Here is a 12,099-nt window from a genome sequence, read left to right as displayed (position 1 = left end):
GATCAGCAAGTGACTGCTATTCTCATTTCTTCAGTAAACACCTAATTTCCCTAGGACACATAAATGTGAAAATGTCTTTTTGTTGTTGTTAAAATGTTAATTTCATACAGTACTCAAAGCTTCTCACCTGGATCATGTATACAGTGGCATCAATCAGTTCTCGGGGCTCAATATCTCTCCAGGGAGCTGATGGAGGAGGAAGGAGGTGCTGACCTCACCTATGCCAAGCCCAGGGTCTAGCCCTGACTCAGAGATGTATGTGGTATGAGAGTTTCTTGTTGGTCACTGGGTCCCATGTATCCCATCCCCAGCTCTCCTGAGCAGCTCTGAGAGTGAGGTCACCTCCCCCATAACTGCTCATTTCAGTCGGCCTCTCTGCAAACCGGGCTTCCCTCCTGAGACTCAAAGGAAGCAGATGTTTGTGACTCCAAGGATGTTGGACAAACAGAGAGAGATGTCCACAGTGAGATGTGACTGTGTTCATAATCTCCCAGCATGCACAGGACTCCCAGCATCAGGCTCCCTCTGCCTCCGAGTCAGGTCCTGTACTGGGCACCCTCTCCTGCATCTTCAGGTCATTTGCTGCTCATGCAGAGACTTCAGTGAGCCTGGGGACACTCAGGAATGAGGGACATCCTCAAATGAATAAGATCCATCTCACACAGTAGTGAAGGAGCATCATGGATTTGTAGGGGAGCTGTGTCCTCATGCTTGGGGTCTCAGGAAGCGACTCTGGGGGTACCCTGCACTGGCTTGACCTCCCTTTCTCCCCCTTCTCTGCACAGGTGAGTGACTGAAGGGTTTGAAAAGGGCTTGACAGGAGCTCCTTCACTGTTTCTCTTTTCCACCCCCAGAACAGAGTGGGGCCTTTGTATCGGCTTCGAATAATATAGAGAATCCAGCAGGACAGACAGTCTATGCGTGACTCCAAGGTCTCTCTCAGGAGAGAAGACATGAATTTGACTCACCGGTAAAAGTTTCTCAACATAACTCATTCTCACAAAAATGTGAATCAGAACCACACTCAGATACAGTCTCGTGCCACTTAGAATCTGAGCCAGATCCTTAAGAGACGAAATGAAAAAGAGTTTAATACAAAAGAGTTTGGGAACACTAAAAGTGTATGCATATAGTGAAGCAGAAATCAGTGAAGTGATTTAATGTTTGAATTTTTTCATATCATTATGAGGGATTAGGATAACAGATAAATAGGATATGGTTGAGATTGGATGATGTGTGCAGAGGGATTGTTGGGCTATTCTTTATATTTTGTGTAACTTCAAATTTTTCTTTTATACATACATACATTATATATATTATATATACACACAGAAAACCATATATATGATTGTGTGAACATATATATTGTATACATATATATATCATTCTCCATTCCCATCTGTGATGATATATGTACACTCTGCTATTAAGTGATATTCAAAGCTATCACAATATGTGCATTCAATCTGACCTGGAGTCGAAGCCCATCTCCTGCTAACAGGACAGGTGGATCTAGCCTGAAGGTCATAGAAGGAACAAGAGTTCAGGGTTTCCCAGGACAGAAACTTGACTGAGGCTAGAGAGACTGTGATGTTCCCAGTGTGACCCAGAGATGGTAGCTGGGGCTCCCTCAGATGGTTCTTTTAGATACATCTTTTCCTAAATGTGGGAAATGCTCCTGTGGGCATATGTATGTATGTTTTGGTTTTAGGTGTATATTTTCCCTCTCCCTGTAGAAGTTTTAAAGTTTTCCTAGTGTCGCATATTTTCTACTTACATATGTTAGCGGTGATTTTGGTGTCCAATCTCCCCACTGCTGTAAATGATTTGGCTCTCTCTCTTTCTGTCTCTCTTTCTCTCTCTCTCTCTCATATAGTGTATATGCATATATATAGTATATATGCATATACATATGGTGTATATGCATATATATAGATATAGCCAAGCCATTGCATTGTCTGTGGGCATAGTTCCCCTCATAACACACACATTATACACACACACAGATATGTATGTGTGTACATTTTCCTTGTGGCAGCGGGTGGAGGGGTTGGACACCAAAATCACCACTAACATACATAAATAGAAAACATGCGAAATCACCACTAACATACATAAATAGAAAACATAAATAGGAAAACATTAGAACTTCTACAGGGAGAAGGAAAAAATAAACCTAAAAATAAGGCATCCTAAAGATTGGGAGAGAATTATGGAAAATCCTATATCCAAAAAAGGTTGTTTTCTAACACATAAAATAAACTGACACTACTAAGTGAAAAACAACAAGGAACACCCAAGCTAAGAGGCCCTGAACAGACATGTGTGGAAAGAAGACATGAATCTGACTCACAGGTAAAAATTTCTCAACAGTAACACATCCTCACTAAAATGTGAATCAAAACCACACTCCGATATGGTCTCACGCCACTTAGAATGAATATTACGAAAAACAAAAATCAAAATTGTTGAAGGCAATGGCCAGAAGGCAATAGACTTGCAGAAAGGAAAACTCTTGTACGCTCTTTGTGGGAGTGTAAATTAGAATACACACTATGAAGGCCTGGTGCGGTGGCTCAAGCCTGTAATCCCAGCACTTTGGGAGGCCGAGACGGGCGGATCACGAGGTCAGGAGATCGAGACCATCCTGGCTAACACAGTGAAACCCCGTGTCTACTAAAAAATACAAAAAACTAGCCGGGCAAGGTGGCGGGCGCCTGCAGTCCCAGCTACTCGGGAGGCTGAGACAGGAGAATGGCGTAAACCCGGGAGGTGGAGCTTGCAATGAGCTGAGACCCGGCCACTGCACTCCAGCCTGGGCGACGGAGCGAGACTCCGTCTCAAAAAAAAAAAAAAAAAAAAAAAGAATACACACTATAAAAAGTACTTGTAGGTTCCTGAATATATTAAAAGTATAACTACCACTCCAGCTAGCAATCCCGCCACAGAGTACACATTTAGAGGAAATGAAATCCCGGTGTCTAAGAGTTATCTGCCTTCCCACGTTTCCTGAAGCACTAGTCACAATAGCCAAGATACGGAATCAACCTACCTGTCCATCCACAGATGAAGGGATAAAGGACCTGCAGTACATGTACACGATGAAATACTTTTCAGCTCTAACACTTCCAGACATCGTATCATCTGCAGCCATGTGGAGACACCTGGCGGACAATAGGTGAAATGAAATGAGCCTGGTAGAGAGAGACCCACACTGCATGACCTCAGGAACCTGGAATCCAAAAAACATTGACTCCTAGAAGTAGAACATCCAATAGTGGTTACCAGAGGTTGGGAGGAGGAGGGGGCCTGGGCAGAGATTGGTAATGGGTACAAAGTGACGCTCAGATGAGAGGAATCCATTCTGGCATTCTATACCACAGCAAGGTGACTCAGATCACAGTATCAAAGCAAATTTTTCAAAATAAGCTGGAAAGAATGGCTCAGAATGTTCTCTCCACAGAGAAATAATAACTGTGGGAGGTCACAGAGATGCCAGATATGATGATTTGATCATGAGGCTACATAAAAATATATCAAAATGTCAGGAGGCGGTGGCTCACGCCTGTAATCCCAGCACTTTGGGAGGCTGAGGCAGGCGGATCACGGTCAGGAGATCGAGACCATCCTGGCTAACACAGTGAAACCCCGTCTCTACTAAAATATGCAAAAAATTAGCTGTGCGTGGTGGTGGGCACCTGTAGTCCCAGCTACTCGGAAGGCTGAGGCAGGAGAATGGCATGAACCCGGGAATCGGAGCTTGCAGTGAGCTGAGATTGCGCCACTGCACTCCAGCCTGGGCAACAGAGCAAGACTCCATCTCAAAAATATATATATATATATATTTCATTTTATATATTTAATTATATATTCATTCATTTATATATTTCATTATATATATATTTTTCATTGTTATAGACTATAACATCAAATTCTATAACAATGAAATTGTCATCAAATATTGGTACTATTCATTCTATCTGGAGCGAGACAGTATCAGAGTATGGTTTTGATGTATGTTTTTGTAAGGATTTGTGATGTTGAGAATCTTCGCTTTTACCTTCTCTTTTATCAACCTCATGTCTTCAGGTCCTTCACCCAGTCTTACACATCAAAGTGAAACAAGTTCACAGTAACTCAGTAAACATCACTAATCATGAAAAAAAGAAAATGAAAACCACACTCACAGCACCTTACACTGGTTGCAATGAATGTTACCCCCAAAAAGATGAAAAATAGTAAAAGAAAGGCAATTACTGGTGTGAGTTTCCAGAGATTCCTCTCCACAGTTGGTGGGAAGGTAAATCGGTATACACATTACAGAAACAACTTGGACCTTCCTCCAAACCTTCGGACTACAACTACTGTTTCAACCAGCAACTCTCCTACTAGGTATACACTCAAAGCAACTGAAATCAGGACACAGAAGAGAGATCTGCTTTCCTGTATGAATTCCAGCACTATTCACAAGAGCCACGATAAGGAATCAACCTACCTGTCCATTACAGATAAGGAATAAAGAAGCTGTCCTATGCGTAGACACCAGAATGCTTTTCAACCAGAAAAGTATAAGGAAATCATGCCACGTGGAGCCACACGGTTGCACCCGGAGGACACGATGGTAAATGAGATGAGCCAGGCAGAGGAAGACAGAGAAAGACAAACTTTTGAGTCATCTCACTCATTCAGAATCTAAAAAACATTATCTCTAAGCCTTAGAGAGTGCAATAGTCATTACCAGACCTTGTGAAGGAAGAAGAGGGATGGCCAGGGAGGATATGGGAGCACAAAAATCACCACTACCATATGCAAATATAAGCACATGGGACCAGGTAAAACTTGATAATTTCTTTTCTTTTCTTTTTTTGAGACGCAGTCTGGCTCTGCGGCCCAGGCTGGAGTACAGTGGTGCAATCTCAGCTCACTTCAAGCTCTGCCTCCCAGGTTCACGCCATTCTCCTGCCTCAGCCTCCCGAGTAGCTGGGAGTACAGGCGCCCGCCACCAAGTCCAGCTGTCTACTGGGCAGCGCCGGGGCCGGCGGCAGAGGAGCAGGAGCCGAGAGCCGCGCTCCCCCGAGAGTTGGGCAGAGGAGCGCCCGCGCCCCCGCGGCGCCAGGGGCCCCCTCCCCGGGCCTCAGTGGGCACCAGCCGCGGCAACCCCCGGGTCTCCTGGCGCCTGAGCGGCCCCGGGGTTCTCCGGCGCCCCCTCCATCACCCTATTTTTTTTCCTGCTCTCGTTGCCGCTACCGCTTCTGCTCTCCGTTATGGCAACAGAGCCGCCAACCCCACCTCCGGGTCGAGGCCCCGGGTTCCCCAGAAATGCTTACCCCACCGGCGATCGAGGCCACCCCTGAAGGCACCCTGCGGCCGGCGGACGGCCGACTCCGTTTCCTAAACGGCTGCGTGGACAAAGTGGGTATACTGCAACATCCAGATGGCACGGTTGTGAAACAGTTACAGCCACCTCCAAGGGGCCCAAGAGCGCTGGAATTCTATAATATGGTTTATGCTGCTGACTGTACTGATGTTGTTCTTCTAGAGCTACGAAAATATTTGCCAAAATATTATGGTATCCAGTCACCTCCCACTGCACCAAACGATTTATACCTAAAACTGGAAGATGCGACCCATACATTTAATAAGCCCTGTATAATGGATGTAAAGATAACGGCAAAAAAGCTATAATCCTTTTGCCTCATCTGAGAACATTCAGCAACAGGTCAGCAAGTACCCATTAATGGAAGAGATTGGGTTCCTGGTCCTTGGCATGAGGGTTTATCATGTTCGTTCCCATAGCTATGAGACACAAAACTAGAATTAAGGAAGAAGCTTAACAAAAGAAACTATAAAGGATGGAGTCTCCAGATTTTTTCATAATGGGTACTGCTTAAGAAAAGATGCTGTTTGTTGCTGCTAGCATTCAGAAGCTTGAGAAAACTGCAGTGGTTTGAAAACTAGAAGCAGCTTAACTTTTTTCTTTTCTTTTTTTTTTTGAGACGGACTCTGGCACTATCGTTCAGGCTGGAGTGCAGTGGCGCGATCTAGGCTCACTGCAACCTCTGCCTCCCAGGTTCAAGTGATTCTCCTGCCTCAGCCTCCAAAGTAGCTAGGATTACAGGCACCTGCCACCATGCCCAGCTAATTTTTTGTATTTTTAGTAGAGACGGGATTTCACTATGTTGGCCAGGCTGGTCTCCAAAGCTTGACCTCGTGATCCACTTCCCTCGGCCTCCCAAAGTGCTGGGATTACAGGCATGAGCCACCAAGCCCGGCCCAGAAGCAGCTTAATTTTTGTGCAAGTTCATTACCGTTTATGAAGGTTCATCTCAGTCAACCACTCCAAAATTGAATGACAGAACTTTGGCAGAAAAGGTTTTGTCCAAAGGATAACTGCCAGACACAGAAGTACTAGAGTACAATAACTTTCTTTTTTTTTTTTTTTTGAGATGGAGTCTGGCTCTGTCACCCAGGCTGGAGTGCAGTGGCCGGATCTCAGCTCACTGCAAGCTCCGCCTCCCGGGTTTACGCCATTCTCCCGCCTCAGCCTCCCGAGTAGCTGGGACTACAGGCGCCCGCCACCTCGCCCGGCTAGTTTTTTGTATTTTTTTAGTAGAGACGGGGTTTCACTGTGTTAGCCAGGATGGTCTCGATCTCCTGACCTCGTGATCCGCCCGCCTCGGCCTCCCAAAGTGCTGGGATTACAGGCGTGAGCCACCGCGCCCGGCCTTTTTTTTTTTTTTTTTTTTTTTTTTTTTTTTTTTTTTTTTGATGGAGTTTTGCTCTTGTTGCCCAGGCTAGAGTGCAATGGCACGATCTCGGCTCACTGCAACCTCCACCTCCTGGGTTCCAGCGATTCGCTTGCCTCAGACTCCTGAGTAGCTGGGATTACAGATGCCCACCACGCCTGGCTGAATTTTTTTTTTTTTTTTTTTTTTTTTTTGTATTTTTAGTAGAGACATTGTTTCCCCATGTCGGTCAGGCTGGTCTTGAACCCCTGACCTCAGGGATCCACCCATCTCAGCCTCCCAAAGTGCTGGGATTACAGGCGTGAGCCACCATGCCTGGCCCGTGTGGATTTTTAGAGAGGGGGAATTCTTCTCCACACTTGTTGGGGAAGTAAACTAGTACCTATACTACAGAAACAACGTGAGGCTTCCTCCAAACATTAAAACTACAACGACCATTTCCACTAGCAACTGTACTGCTAGGAATACATTCAACACACATGAAATTGGCACATGGAAGAGAGAGGTGATGCCTTTTGGTGTGGACTGCAGCACTATTCACGGGAGTCAGGGAAATGAATCCACCTACCGTCCATATGCAGATGAAAAAATAAACTCCCATGTGTACACAATGGACGACTCTTCAGCCAGGAAAATTCAATGACATCACCTCATGGGGAGCCCTGTGGTTGTACCTGGAGGATGTGACGGTAAATGAAATGAGCCGGGCACAGAAAGACAAACCTTGTATTATCTCGTTATCTCACTCATACAGAATCTAAAAAAAAAAAAACTTTATTTCAAAGACCTAGAGAGTGCAACAGTGGTTACTAGAGCTTGGGGGAAGAAGGGGCGATGATAAGGGATTGGAAATGGGTGCATAGAAAATTACCACGAATGTATGCAAATATAAACATGTGGGACTAGGTAAAACTTTGGAATTTCTACAGAGTAGAGGAAACAATGAACCAAGAGTTAAGCACCCTAAAAACTGAGAGAGAATTTTGGAAGAAAATTCTATCTCTGAAATGGATTCTCATCTAACACGTACAACAAACTGACACTACTAAGGTGAAATAGACAGCAACAACAACAAAACGAAAAACCCCTGCAACCTCAAATACCCAATCCTAAAAGACCTGAATAGACCCTGTCTGAAAAGAAGACATGAAATTGACACAAATGAAAAGTTTCTCACAATCACTAATTCTCACAAAAACATAAATCAAAATCATACTCAGTTACTATTTTATTTCACTAAAAATACCCATTACCAGGCCAGGTGTGGTGGCTCATGACTGTAACCCCAGCATTTTGGGAGGCCAAGGCAGGTGGATCACGAAGTCAGGAGTTCGAGACCAGCCTGTCCAACATGGTGAAAACCCGTCTCTACTAAAGATACAAAAAATTAGCCAGATGTGGGGCCACGTGCCTATAATCCCAGCTACTCAAGAGGCTGAGGCAGGAGAATCGCTTGAACCCGGGAGGTGGAGGTTGCAGTGAGCCAAGATCGTGCCATTGCACTCCACCAGCCCGGGTGACAGGGCAAGACTCCATCTCAAAAAAAAAAAAAAAAAAAAAAAAAAAGCATATTACCAAAACAAAAGCAATAATTTTTGAAGGGGATGGCCAGGGCGGACGTGCAGAAAGGAAAACTCTCATACACTATGGGTAGGAATTAAATCACTCTAAACACTGAAAAACAGTTGAAGGTTTCTCAAAACTACCATTTCAGCTAGCAGTCCCACCACTGGGTATACCTTTAAAGCAAGTGAAATCCTCATGTTCAAAAAAGATATCTGCCTTCCCATGGTGACTGAAACACTAGTCACGACAGCCAAGGTACAGAATAAACCTATTCGTCTACCCACAGGCGAAGGGATAAAGAAAATGCCCTATGTGTGTGTGTGTGTGTGTGTGTGTATGTATGTATGTGTGTGTATATATATATATATAGAAATACTCTTCAGCCATAACACTCCAGGAAATCCTATCATCTCTGTAGCCCGGTGGAGAAAGCTGGAGGACATTAGGTAAACTATGAAATGACCCTGGTTGGAGAAAGATCTACACTGCATAATCTCAGGCATGCAGAATCCAAAAAATTTATCTCCTAGAAGCAGAAAGTTCAATAGTGGTTACCAGAGGCTGGGAAGATGAGGAGGCCTAGGCAAGGAACGGTGAGCCGAATGCTCCCCACTCCAAATGTATTTACTTGTCTAGAGACAGAGTATTGCTTTGACACCCAGCCTGGAATGCAGCGGTGCCATCATGGCTTACTGCAGCACCCACTTCCCAGGCTCAAGTGGTTCCTCTGTCCTAGCCTCCCAAGTAGCTGGGACCACAGAAATGTGCCACCATTTTCAGCTAATATATTTTTTAAAAATTTGTAGGGACAGGGGCTCCCTATTTTGCCCATGCTGCTCTCAAACTCCTGGGTTCAGGCAATCCTCTCACCTCGGCCTCCCAAAGTGCTGAGATTCTAGGCTTGAGCCACCATGCCTGATCCTATGTTTATATGTTGAAATTCTAACCCTCAATCTCATGGTATCAGGAGGTGGGAGGTAATGAGGTCCTGAGGGTGGAGCCTACATGATTGGGATTGCTGGTTTATTAAAAGGAACCCCAGAGAGCTCTCTTCCCCTCTTTCTGCCAGGCGAAGACACAACCTGAAGTCTGCAATCTGCCACTCAGAAGACAGTCCTCACCAGGGCCCGACCAGGCTGGCAACCTGATATCCAACTTCCAGCCTCCAGAACTGGGGGAAATACAATTCTGTCTTTGGTGAGCTCCCCAGGCTATGGCTCTTTGCTCTAACAGCCTGAACCAGCACAGAAGTGCTATCCCATCATCTGTGTTGTATTCTATTCAGAAGGGAGTCACTAACCCCTCAGTGCTGTGAGCCTTTGTGGATGCTGCCCACCGTAGGCTGAGATGAGGCACAGGGTCTGGTTTTAAATAGAATCAGAAGGCACTGGAAAGTGCAGTGTCAGAGGATGATGATGGCTGAATTTCCTTTAATCTCAACCTCTACTGGTGCAGCGTGGAAAACGAGGCCCAGAGCAAAAGTGCCTTTCCTGAGATCACACTGTGGACCCCAGGCCTGCTGGAGTTGTATTCTGTGCTACCTCTCACCCCTCACTCCTTGAAATTCTTCCGTCTCTAAGTGTGTCCAATATCTACAGGGGACACCAAAAAATGAGTTTTATAAGATTTATCTCAAACACACCTGATGAGTTCAGTAGGAAGGAGATGCTAGCATAACCCCATTGTGCATGTTGCAGGGCTGGGGAGGCCCCAAAACACCAAAAATTTCTCTAGGGTCACAGAACTGGTAAGGTCAAGGAGGTTTGGCCCAGCACTGTCTCCTCAAACCTAGGGCCTGAGTTGCCTCCAGGTCTTCCCAGGGTGATGAAGGGGCACTCTTTTTGCATAATTTGGAACAGGTAAGAAGTTGGTAAGGACAGGTAAGAACAGGGGGTTGGTGAGTGGTCAGAAGCCCAGTGGGGCCTTTCAGTAGGTCTTACGGAAGGAGGGAGCATAGGAGATGGGACCTGGAAGAAGCAAGTCTCCTCTCAGATCCTGGGCCTTGTGATGGGCTTTCTCCCACCCTGGAGTCTTCTGGCATTTTCCCCCCGCCAAGGGCTGAAATGGCCTTAGCTGTTTCTCCAGACTCCCTTTCATGTTAAAGGATGAAATCCAATTATATTAAGTCTAAGCGTTCTTCTCAAGGGTCTTCTCCTGTGCACTGTCTCTAAAATGGGGAGAGGATGAGGTCTCCCCAGGTCCTTTCCCTCCGTATCAGAAGTGGAATTCAGGTGGCCTAGAGGGGATTTCGTGTAGCCCTCCCTCTGGAAGATGCTCAGTTCTGACCCAGGAGCTGCTGCATGGCCATTTGACACCCAAAAGCCTGCGTCCCCTAATCTCTACCATGATGATGATTTTTGAGGACTCGCAGGAGTGATGCTCTTGTAGGCTAACTAATACAGCAGGTGCCGCTGCTCCACAGCTGACAAACACCGTGACAACGCCTTGAAGACACTAATGTTTTCATAATTTTTTTTTTTTTTTTTTTTGAGACAGAGTCTCACTTTGTCAGCCAGGCTGGAGTCCAGTGACACGATCTCGGCTCACTGCAACCTCCGACTCCCGGATTCAAGCAATTCTTCTGCCTCAGCGTCCCGAGTAGCTGGAACTACAGGCACATGCCACCAGGCCCAGCTAATTTTTTTATTTTTAGTACAGACGGGGTTTCACCATATTAGCCAGGCTGTTCTCGAACTCCTGACCTTGTGATTCACCTGCCTCAGCCTCCCAAAGTGCTGGGATTACAGGCACGAGCCACCGTGCCCGGCCCCATTCTCCAGACTTTACTTTGAAAGTCTAGAACCTTTTCTACCATGGGCACTCATGTCCTCCTCATCCACAAGTCCCCGAAGGGTTGGGGATTCCTTGTGTGAGCTCCAGATCCCAGTCCTCTGGTGGTTCATGGTGTTGTCAATGACATGTCTCTCCTTGTCACCCCAGTATGAAAATGAGACTTACAGGGTGCGAACATTCCAGATAGGTACAGGGAAGAAGCTGGTGAAAGCCCTGGTTTCAGCATTTCTGGGTAGAACCGTCTCCTCCTATGCCATCTGACTGGGCCCCTCCTGGGATTTTATCACTGTGCGGAGCTTCATGGAGGAACTGTTTATCAGGTGAAATGTCCATCACCTCCAACTGACAGTGGTGACTGTCTCCGACTAGCTGTGTCTTGAGGATGTCACCAGAGTCCTCTAAGCCTGTTTGCTCCTTTGTAAAGTGAAGTAGTGAGATGAACCTCATAGGGTTCTTGAAGGAACTAAATGGCCTAAGGCATGGCAAGCAGGTCCCAAGTGCCTGGCTCTGTGAAGGGGCTGCTGGGCATGCTATGGTTCACATTTATTATTCTCTTTCCCTTCAATGGAGTTCTGGGCATCCTGTCTCAATGGCCCATATACCTCTGTTTGGAAAAGCACACAGAAAGCAAGTCTGTTTTTGCATTTGTAAAGGATGTTTGTAATTCTTCTAACTGGTCTTTGTCCTTGACACAGACAGAACAGGGGTCCCTCGGGTCCTGAAGGAGGGGCCCTAGGCTCACTCAGGTATCTGGAGAGGTTCTGGTTGAGGTTCATTCATTCAACAGATATGTTTGAAAAATGTAATTTGTGCAGTCACTTTTCCAGTGGCTTGGCATAATTTAGTAAAGAAAGCAGATGACAATGCCTGGGCTTCAATTCTACTTGAAGCGTCAGATACTCACAGCAGACAGCATCAGCAGGTCATATCCACAGAACTTTACATGTGACAGCTTCATGGCCTCCTCCAGGTACAGTGGCGTCTTCCCAGGTTC

The 12,099-nt window shown here is 45.9% G+C and overlaps 1 pseudogene; it reads left to right on the top strand.

The window, feature by feature from the left end:
* The first annotated feature begins 5,264 nt into the window (after positions 1-5,264).
* On the top strand, positions 5,265-6,417 carry LOC126929476 (inositol polyphosphate multikinase-like; annotated as a pseudogene).
* The last annotated feature ends 5,682 nt before the right edge of the window (positions 6,418-12,099 follow it).

This window comes from Macaca thibetana, chromosome 10 (assembly GCF_024542745.1).
Source record: "Macaca thibetana thibetana isolate TM-01 chromosome 10, ASM2454274v1, whole genome shotgun sequence".
Taxonomy (NCBI): Eukaryota; Metazoa; Chordata; class Mammalia; order Primates; family Cercopithecidae; genus Macaca; species Macaca thibetana.
Note: the sequence above shows the minus strand (reverse complement) of the source record. Positions and strands in the feature narration are given on the sequence as shown.